Source organism: Alligator mississippiensis, chromosome 6, assembly GCF_030867095.1.
Source record: "Alligator mississippiensis isolate rAllMis1 chromosome 6, rAllMis1, whole genome shotgun sequence".
Classification (NCBI taxonomy): Eukaryota; Metazoa; Chordata; order Crocodylia; family Alligatoridae; genus Alligator; species Alligator mississippiensis.
The window spans coordinates 98,066,999-98,078,140 of record NC_081829.1 but is presented as its reverse complement, the minus strand read 5'-3'; positions in this window follow the sequence as shown (position 1 = coordinate 98,078,140).

Here is an 11,142-nt window from a genome sequence, read left to right as displayed (position 1 = left end):
ATCCCACTCTCCAGACACTCCAACTTCAGGGATCCCTTAGCTCTCCCTGTCCCTGTCCAGGAAGGCCTGTCTTTAAATCAAGCAAAGTTTGAATTCTTTGTGTTTTCAGTTTTCCTTGAATCTACAGATCAGAACTAGGCTGATGGGGCTTGCGGGGGGCCAAGCAGAGCACCAAAGCAGAAAGCCCTTGCACTAACTCCTAGGTGTTTTGTAACAGTCTGACAAGTTGAAGGGATCTTATTTCAAGTCATTGTCTCGCCTTCCGGTTTCCCCGCTGATCTGGTCCAAGATATTCTCACAGTACAAGCCCCATAATCAAGTCAAGATGTGGCATTCATAAATTAGCTCCAGAGCTTTCACGGTAAGCCTGCTTGTCCCATAGCTACTCCTCTCAGGAACCGCTGTGTAGGCAGATATTTCAGCAGTTCTAAATAGATACAGGAACTGCTGTATTAGAATAAAACAACGATTTGGTTAGTTGGGTTTCCTCTCTGCAACGAGCAAAACCTACTGCTTCACCTACTGCTACAGAAGGTCTTCAGATATTATATCAAGACATTTACGAATTCATATGAACTCTGCAGCAAGAATTGGGCCGAGTATCATTTTGTTATGGTAGTATCAAGATGCTTCAACCAAGACTGGTCTCAGGGTACCAATTGCTGGTGATTGGAGGAAAGACATTTTGTGCCCAAAAGCTTGTGCAAAATTTCTTCCAAATACATAGTTGATCCAGTGAAAGAGATTACCAAACAAATCCTGCTTCTCACCTATGCAGGGCTGAGACTTTCAAGTCTTTTGACTAGAGAAAGAACTGAAGTACTTCAGGGAGGGAATCCTTTGTAAGCCACTTTCAAAAGAAGGAAAGAGGATGACTACAAAACAGAATGACGCATTCCAGCTGATGCAACACTTGCTCCCTGCCTTCCTCAATCAGAAAGCCTGCTTAGCTGAGAGATGCAAGGGCTGGGATCAGGAAATGGTCTAAGAAGTTGCAACTTGCAGGGGTGAAGTCAGCTGAGGAGACTGAGGACAGGACAGGGAAGGGCAGCCTGGCAGGTAGCCTGAGAGCTAAACTAAGAACTGTTTGAACAGAGTCAAGTTAGATGTACAAGGACAACAGGCTGACAGAGAGCCATGCTGATCGAACATACAAGGCCGTAAACCCACCTAACTTCATGATGGTCTTTCATTTTTATTCCTTTTTCCTTCTCTGGACAGGTATCTTGAGTTAAGGTATAGACAGACATACTGACTGTATTGATACCCATCCATACCAATATAAACAGTTACAACACAAGATACTTCTGCAGATTCTGCAGTGATACAAGTGAAGGGAACAAGGTAAAAACTACAACGATTTAGCTTAATTGTATCACCACAGAAGCAGGCACAACAATTGCACCGCATGTGTGGTCCTAACTGGCAGCTCCCCCTTCCCTTTTAAAGCAGTGAAAGGTATATTTGTCCACAGCCTTAGTTTGCATGCTGACAACACGGTGAGGACCCCCAACCTGCCTACAGATATTTTTGTAAGCACTGGTACTGTGTTTCAGTTGCAGCACCATCCAAACCTGCTCAACCCTTTTCAAAAAAGCAGGTAGATCACACTGTGAAATGTCTGAGGTGATGTTCAATCATTCTTCTCTCTTGCCTGCTGTCTCTTATCTTTCTTGGCCCCAATTACCATGATGTCTGAGGGTCTCAATCTTTAAAGTAATTTATCTTCACAGAACACCTGCAAGGCAGGACCTATTATTTCCATTCTACTGATGAGGAACTGAAGCCCAGAGACAATAAATGACTTGCCAAAAGTCATATGGGAAATCTGTGGCAGAACAGTGACTGGTCCCAGTTCTCCTTAGTGCCCATCCCACCCTTTCTATTTCCAGGTGTGCCAGCTATTCCACTCTGGCCTGTTTCCACATGATGGTATAGATGTACACTTAGCATGAGAGCCACGCAGGAAAGTGTGAGGGCATGGAAAAGAGGTAATCTTGTCAGACAGTGTCCACACTAATAACAATGTTTGAAGCTGAAAGAAAACAGGGGAGTGTGGCCACCTTCACATAGGTATGGGCAGTGCCATGTGCCCTGTGGAAGCATAAACATTTTGTGGCTCTGAGGTAGAAAGGGAAGGCTTGTCTCATTAAAGAATGGCTTTTTGGCCCAGATGAAAAATGGCTTGAGTGAACTGAGAAGAGAGTTAGAGTTATTGGTTGTCTGTCTTTCCCTAAACTTTTAAAGGTGTTTAGACACAAGTACTTTAGGGCCAGAATTTTAAAGACACAGGAGTCAAGGGGAAAATTATGAAGGATCCCTACTGTTTCAGGACACAGAAAGGGAACATCACTTCTAGTATACAGAAATCTTCTGATCTATTTTCACTTGACAAAAAAAGGAAACAAGAGTGCTGCGTATATAGGTAAGAATGGGCATTTGGACTCCAATGTAAATGCAAGGAATAGAACGCAGACTTGCTGTGAGACCTCAAGTGAGATACTTGGCTACTTCTCCTCAGTTTTCCCACCAGTAAAATGCGGGTGGGTAACTTTCCTGTTCTTGCAAAGTGTGTCAAGATTTCAGAGGTGTACTATATATCTTGAGGACAAACAGCAACCCCGTCCAATGAGATTATATTTAAATTCAGTTGGTTACCAAGGTTGGAGGCCAGGAAGTGGAGAAAGACAAACACATTTTTTCTTACCTCCGTAGTTATAAAAAGCATCTCGCTCTTTTGTTAGAACCACGGTCCCAAGAACATCAACCTGTCGTACTGGATGTCCATTGTAAAAGAATATGCCTGCAAAGAGACAGAAAATTCCTGTTAACTATAAGCAAATACTGCAAGAGTCCTTCCCCGGTTATGCACTTGGTCTGTAGAAAGACGATCCTCTGACATTTAACTGGAGTTTTAAAATTAGCCAACGTTTTACTTGCATCAAAAACAGTCCCTGGATCAAAAAAAAGAAACGTTCACTTTTCCCACCTGCTTCTGAAGCCAGATATAGTTCGTTGTGCATACTCTCATAGTTCAATCAGACACCTTCCTTGCAAGCTGTCATCTGCAGCACAAGTCTTAACTAAGCTTCAGAGCAAATACTCTTTTAACTAAATATGGGTTGTTCGCCCTTTCAGTACTACTGTGAAAATTCTAGCAGAGACAGCCTTCATAATGTAAAAAAACCCAACATCTTTGGACAACTATTCACTACCAAGAGGATCAGAGACTGGCTGAACCAACCAAACAAAATCTTAGTCTCTGGAGCATGAGATGCAGCCATGAAGACAAATTACCAACTACTATAGCTCACACCCTGAAATGTATAAAACTACAAAAGGAATTAAATTAGGAACTTTCTAATTCTTTTAATGATAGGCATTTTAATTGAGAAACAACACTTGACAAAAAAGAAAAGGATACCACTTCCCCTATTGCATTGATATATCAGAATTATTCCAGACTATTTCTGTGCATCGGTGAAATAGAACTGGAATACAAATCCTAAGCACCAAATATGGCCAAAACAGAAAGAAGCGTCATAACTATCAGCACTCACTTAAAGAGTAAAACCACCATCATATCACTATTACCTCCATCAGAAAAATCAAAATAAAAATGGCTAAGTAAAAAAATGGTGGTGATAAACCATACATACAGCCACAGAATACACCACACAAAGATTAGCAAACCAACAAACTACAAAGAGATAGAAGATAATCCATAGATGAGGAATTTTAATTGAATGCATTTTCTTTGATTCTGAAAAACTGCAGCCCCAGCAAAATGCAGCCACTTCCAACACAGCTGGCAACTAACAGGCAGCACTTTGAAAAGAACTAGGGAGTGGAGAGCAAAAGCTTTGCATCAAGACACTCAGACAAATCCTGCTCTTATCAGGGGAAGCAAGGGCACTTCAGCATACAGAGAGTAGTCAGGAAGTCAGTTAATATTCTGTATTAAAAATATAAAAACTGAAAGTCCCAAAAGAATCTGCCCTACATAGCCAGGATTCTCAAAACGGGCCTGGAATTAACTTCTTCACATTACAGAGACCAAGACAAGTTTTCAAGGTTTCACACACGTGTTCAGCCATGCTGCTCTTATGTGGGAGCTTTGCTGCTAAACAGCCACCATATATTTCAAGGATGTATCCAGTGCTGTCATTTTAGAGCTTGGTGCATTTGTCACATGGCTAATTCAGGGCCAAAGTGGGGAGCATTTAACTGGTCTGTCCACTTTCGTCTTCTCTCTCTGATTGTAATCAAATAAGAAGTAATGGCCCTACGGAAACTCTTACAAGTTGCTCATGGCGCTTTATAAACATTAACTAACCCTTACAAAACCCATGAAAGAGAGGCAAGTATTTCATTTTGGTTTTGCTATAAATTTGCAGGATGTGGGCTGCGTCTTGCTGCCTACTTATACAATTCGGAGCACACAGGCAGTGCTCAGTGCACTGGTATCTGTCTGTGAAATGAACATAAATGTGAGACAGACAAGTTAATGAATAAAGCCAGGAATATAACCCAGACACTCCACCCTTATATTGACACACAGGAAACTCCCATTCACTGAAATGTAAGCAGCATTTACATGCAGTTCTTTGCAAGGTGTAATACTGTTATATGTTGTTCAATAAAAACTATTAACAGCCGGCTTAGAAGCCTAGCTAGAGCCTTTCTGCTCTAGCTCACTGCTTCAAGTTCGGCTCAGACTGGTAGCAATCAACATCTATTAGCGACTGCCAGTCACTCACAGGCCTGTGTAAAGTGCGTGGATTGTCTCAGTCAATAACTATCTACATTATATATTCAGTTGGACAAGAATTAATTTTGCAGGAAGTCTTGGCAGAGTTCTAATGGGTTGGACACAGATAGGCTCTGATCTTTATAAAAACTAAGCAGTACCAAGTATGGTATCTTTAATGGCTGCTACTACTAAAATCAAGTAAAATCAACTTCTTTGCTATTTTGTAGCTTCCTTTCCTTGTTGATAAGCTGCTTTCACCATGCAATGTCAGTGATCTAACTTGCCGTACAGCAACTCTCAGACACAGGCTCATTTCCATGCTGTAATTATGTATTGCTGTTGAGTTTGACACCCACTCTTATTTCAAGGCCTCTGGGGCAATCCAATTTCTACTTTTATCTGGGTGGTTTTTCAGCTTTCTTGTCATCAGTTAGAGCAGGCAGAAGAACTGGCTGGGCTTACATATTTTCTCTGGCGTTGTTCTAAGGGATTAGTCATTGTTCTACAGAATCTTAGCAGTTAAAAATGGAAAAAGACTTATTAGGTCATTTAGTTTGTCTCCTCAGGGACCAGCACAGGATCATTTCATATAGTAGATTCTCTAGCAATTTATATAGTCCAGTTATAAATACTCTGAGAGATGGGAATTCCATCCTTGGCCCTGGGATGCTGCTCTACAGTCTAACAAATTTTGCTGTCATAGTGCTTCTCCTGATAGCTCGTTTACGCTTCCTAATTTCCTCCGGTTGCTCTTAGTTATAACTCTTCATATAATCTCAGTCATTCCATAGTTAGCATCATCTGGTCTTTAGCAGACCCATTAATAGAAGGAAACTTTTGGCAAGTCTATACTTCCTTCCCCCATCCTCTGTCATCAGAAGACACTTGTTTGTTCATGCTTCAATTACAATCAGATTTGCTGTAGTTGAAGAAGACATACCAGAAGGCATTTCATTTGGTCACATGTGCTGCACCAAAAGAAAGGTACAGGAGTCAGGATTTTGTCTGTTCCATGAATTTTCATCTGTACATCAACTGAAGAGTCTGATAAAATAACCAGGACAGCAAAAGGCTTTGTGTGTTTAAATAACATTTCCACAGGAAACAGGTAAAAGCTGCATGCTCCAAATTTGAAAGCCTGACAGATTGGCATGGACAGACACTGCTTCCTTAAGAACATCTTATAAAAGATGATTAATGACAAAAAAGTGAAGATCTTCCTAAAGCAGAGAAGGGATTGCTCATCAGTAAAAGGTCATATAGTTATCCAAATGAGAAATACATGAGAGTGATATTTAGGATGAAAGGGTTATGTGCTGTAGCTGTCTAGGCCATTATAAGAACAAAGAGAAGATGGCTGCTGATGCTCACAATTCTTACTCTTTGCCTATGAACTGTTAATTACTGTTTGCATTGTGGTAGCACCTGGAGTCTTAAACTTGAACTTGAGGTCCGTTGTGCTAAGGGAAGAAAATACATAGAACAAATAAACAGTCTCTGCACTTTTTTTTTTAAAGACAGAAAGGATTAAAAAATAACCAGTTAAACTATTTGGGCTGCTTTTCATTAAGCATATGCACAGCACTAGTAGGGTCCCATTCCTACAGGTGCTACCATAATCATTCTTATACAAAATGTTAACAGTATCTGCCTATTTGCACCCACACTATTTTCAGAGAAATAAATGCACTCAACTTAGCATATGCCGTGAAGTCCCTGAAGACAAAAACACTACTTGTCAGGGGAGCATAACAAAGCTAGTCTTGCTTTCCAGATAGACAGTAGCAATATCCCTGATGTTAAGAAAAAGTACATATAAAAACCACAACCTGGAGTCTTGCTTCAAGGCAAAGCAAACAAAGGACCTTCTTTTATTCGAGGGGCTAAGCAGATGCATCTGGCCCCCCTCAGAAAACGCCAGTGAGGACTGGCTGGTTTTCCTGATTAACTCACACTTCCCTTAGGGGTCTTTTCCTTCCTTTATTCATCTCCTTCCTATCCCCACACAAAAGTTTTACATCCTGCCTGGCCTGTCTCAGTTTGATGTATATAAACCCCACCACAATATAAGAAATAGCAGCCCATTTAAGTTCTTCCTAGTGAAAACAGCAGCCCAAGGTCAGCCTCATACCTCTTTAGAAAATGTATGTATGTGAGAGATGCTGGCAGGAATCCAGCAGGAAATGGACAGCAAAGCATACAATTACCAACAATGACTAGGAAATAAAAGGTGTGGTGCAAGATTCAGCCTAGGAACTAGAACAGACTGCAAGGCTGTCTAAATACATGGGGTATCCCTCATTGATACTCAGAGATCAAACAGAAAAAAGCTTAATATTTCTTACTACCTAATTTGGCCAGAAGAGGTGAGAAATCTTTTAAAAGGAAAAATACTGTTAAATGATACAGAGCAAGGATAAAACCAGAGGAAACAACATTTGTACAATTAAAATTGATTAGATCCCAACACACATATGGGGAAGTGCAGGTTTTCTAGACTGCAAAATAAGCTTCTTCAACTTAGAGCTTGCTTTAAGTGACAGGGAACAATGAAGAGGACATCAAGGTAGCCTAAAAGCAGGGCTGGAAATTGAAACTATTTATTAACTAAGATAAGTTATTTCACTTTTGTCTCTCAGACTTTCCAGGTTGTAAACTGGGAAGGATGACCTGCTTCACAGGGGCGTGGAAATACCATTAGCCTTTATCATATGCTTTGAGATCCTTGGATATACACCAGACTGCTACTTTTAATGTCCAAACCGTTCTACAGCAACACTAATTAAGCCAATTTCTTCTCTGGATATTGCGGTAATTGGGCATGTATACATACCTGGAACCTGCTTAGATTCTCTCATTTCCTTTATATCCTTAATGTAGAGTCTTGCAAATGTGGAAAAGACAGGATCCAAGGCCCAGAACAGGGAAGGCATCTCCTCTTCATATTTTGCAGACTCAGGCTGCATTTAGAAACCAAATGACCAATTCCCACGACCGAAGGGAGGCCCAAGATTGCTGATAATCTTTACCTACTGGATAAAAGGAAACAGTTACTCAAAGGCCTCAGAAGTTGAGGAGAAAAGTCTCCTGTTACTGCAGCACAGAACATTTTAAATATCTGCCCTACTAACTTACTTAGAGTAACCAATAAGCAGGTGCCACCTTTTAGGTACAACTTCAGGGGGTTTTCCCTGGAGAAGTCTAAATAAAATATCCTTCATTAACTTGTGTGATGCCTCTTCACTTCCATGCTTTTTCCATTCTTTTTTCCCTATTGTTTTCTTCCTTTTCCAATGGGATTCTGTCTTGATCATCAACTTATATTTCAATGAAACATTAGCTTAGTTTATTGGAAGTCATATTTCCCTTCTGTGCCACACAGCCTCCAAACACACTGTACTGGTTACTGCCAATTCAGCTGGGTATCTGCTCTTTTCTCTCTGCCACCACAGCTAATTTAAAGGTCTCCTTAGGCAGGTAACAGGCACCTTGCCCAAAATGGCTTTCCTAGGAGAGCTAATAGAAAGGTTGAGCCCAAAGTTGAATTTTCATTAGTTTCTTTTCTCCTGGTATCCAGCTGGCCAGAAAAAGCACACCAGGTTACACAAGAGTTTGAAAGGAAACAATTCAGTTTGTCCCCACATATGTCAGATTGGCAAAGACATCTGTTGCCACTCTATTGTGAGGGATACGATCATCGTCCTAGAATCCTGAGTATATTCCAGCCAAATACTTCCAATGCTCTGCCACTGCAATAACTGCAGCATCCTCATCTCTCCTGCTTTTGCTAGTGTGGTAGGGTATTTCTGGTAGGTCTGGCTTTGTGCCTTGTAGTTGTGTGTGCAAGTTTGAAGTGGAGGTTTGGGGGAATCCTCGGATTAGTTGTACTCTGCCGTTGTAAAAGATGGTCTTGGATGGCCCAAGCAGGCCCCTTCCAGTCCTATGTTCCAAAGTAGATCTTACATCTACATCCCCACCAAAATGTTATTGGTCCTCAATGCCCTACCCATCTTTAAGGGCAAGTCAGGCATTTGCAAGAGGATGACAACATTTTATTTTTCGAGACTCCTACAGGCAACCATTGCATATTGTTTGGGTTGCCAGGATTTTCTTCTTCCCTACCCCACAGGCAGTTTTTCCCATGCTGCCCTTCCCTATGGAAAGTCCTTGACAATCTACCTACTGCACTCTCTTTGTTCAATTCCCTCTACAAAGTTTACCTCTCATGAAACCTATAAAGTATTAACTAGAAGATATTTGCATCGTAATCTTTACCAAGCAATATACCTGAACTGAATTACTCACTCCATGATCTCACTAATGCAACCTTGTCTGTCCCCTCCCCACTCCTCCCTGCCCTGCATGCACTGTAGGTTGTAAGCTTTTCCAGGCAGGGGCTTGCTCTGATTTTATGTTTTCTAGAGTATCTATTACGTTTGTAGATGTGGTATAGTTACTGCCATAGAACTCCCTCCTCCTGCTTATGATGTGGTAAGCATTTGTTCACAGCATCGTACTTTGTCAAGTGTTGGGTTGCTACAGCTCTTTATTTTAAACTGAAGCTGAAAAACATCAACTGCATATTGTCTCTTTTTAAGAGCTCTTTTGGTACTCAGAAAGGTCATTAACACACAAGCAGTCCTTTACCTGTTAAAAAACTCTGTTTTGTAGCCAGTCAGAACTAAAGCAGCCAAGGTTGGAATGAAGGGGAGCATTTTTCTGCAACTCCTCTCCCAACCAAGGAAAAAAGGTTAAAGATATTACACCTGCTTCACAGTCCCAGGAGGCAAGCTGTTCACTTCTAGGGAGCCACTTTCCCTGGAAAATAACCCATATGTAAAACAGCTTCCCTAAAGCAGCTTTTCCCTTTGTACAAATGAATATTCATTGCTCCCTCCTCACTGAGTTTTCCACATGGGGAATTCCAATGTCTGTCACAGTGTTATAACCACCTTCTGTCTCCAAGCCAAACCCCAGAAGATAGACTTCTAGACTTGATTAGTAACAGGACAATTGTTAAGCAACAAGCAGGTCTAACTACATTTTATTGTCTAAACATATGCACAGGGGTGGAGTGGGGAAAAAAAAAGTCACAGCAACATGGATATGAATCTCTGAAGTAGTTAAGGAAAGATCTTCCCACAAGTCACCCTGGAGATAAAGCAGCACATGGACCTTCAACAATTACATAGAATGATACCTTACATACAAGCTTGGGGGAAAAGTCCTTGTGGCAATAACTTCTGGACAGTGAAACTACTAGGATTCTATAAAGCTCTAAGGACAAAGTATCTAAACTCAGGAGTTGCAAACTAGCTGTAGGCATGCACTGCGAGAGAGAATCCAAAGAGGTTTATAGCAGCTTCATAAGGCTACATGGGACAACTTGTTCTTCTGCTGATAAGTTGTCACCATTTCAGGTAGTGGATTCACATTTTTTATAACCTGACGATTGACTCAGCCACAGCCAGCTTTTCCAAGATGCCTAACGGTCATGTGCACCACCCAAAGACATAGTAGAGATAAGGAGGATAATTCCTGTCCCAAGTCCCAACCAGTCTCCAGTACATGAATACAGACTGAAGGACCATGGCCCTAAACCAAGCCTGTTTTCTTCTCCCTTCCCAAGGCACCATGGCTTCATAACTTAATTTTAAGGATTGTCAATACACACCAAAGATGCCTACTTTCTCAATTCTTTGGTTTGCTGATGATCAGAAATATTCAGGTACTTTTACACTACTGGCTTCTCCATGCCTGCTATGACTTCCCATTCTTCTGGTATGGTGAAACTCCAAAGTAATTTGGTATTTAAATACTCCTGTCACTCATTAAAAGCACGTGTGTTAAATACCACTACCTGGGCATAAGACAGTCCCCCCACCTGCTTTCCTACTACAAGGGAAGAAGGAAATTGGTTCTTCTCAATGGATCTATTTGGTGATATTTTTTCAACCATTTAACATACATCTATACTGTTAGACAACACGCTTCCTACAAGAAGGATAAAAAGGAGTTAAAACCCCACATTTTCTCTGTTGCTATAATTTCTTCCTGTATGTTTTAAAATTGGAACAGGAAGTTTCTACACCCTGGACAGAGTGTCCCAGGGGTTAACTAATTAGTGAGTCACCCTAGAGAAAGTAGAAATTTCCATTATGCTAGAAGTGGCTTTCAGCTCCTAAATGGTACTGGTGGTGATATGTTATCAGCAAGGAAGATTGTAGCTACACCATACACTGATAATCTAGGAGCAAATAACAGCAGGTTCTCTCTGGAGAGACAGATATTTGTGCCTTTATTAATTATGCTGTTAATAATAGACAATCCTGAGTAAATGATACATGTGCAACTATTTAAGGAAAAAACTTATTTTCTGTAAGGGTACC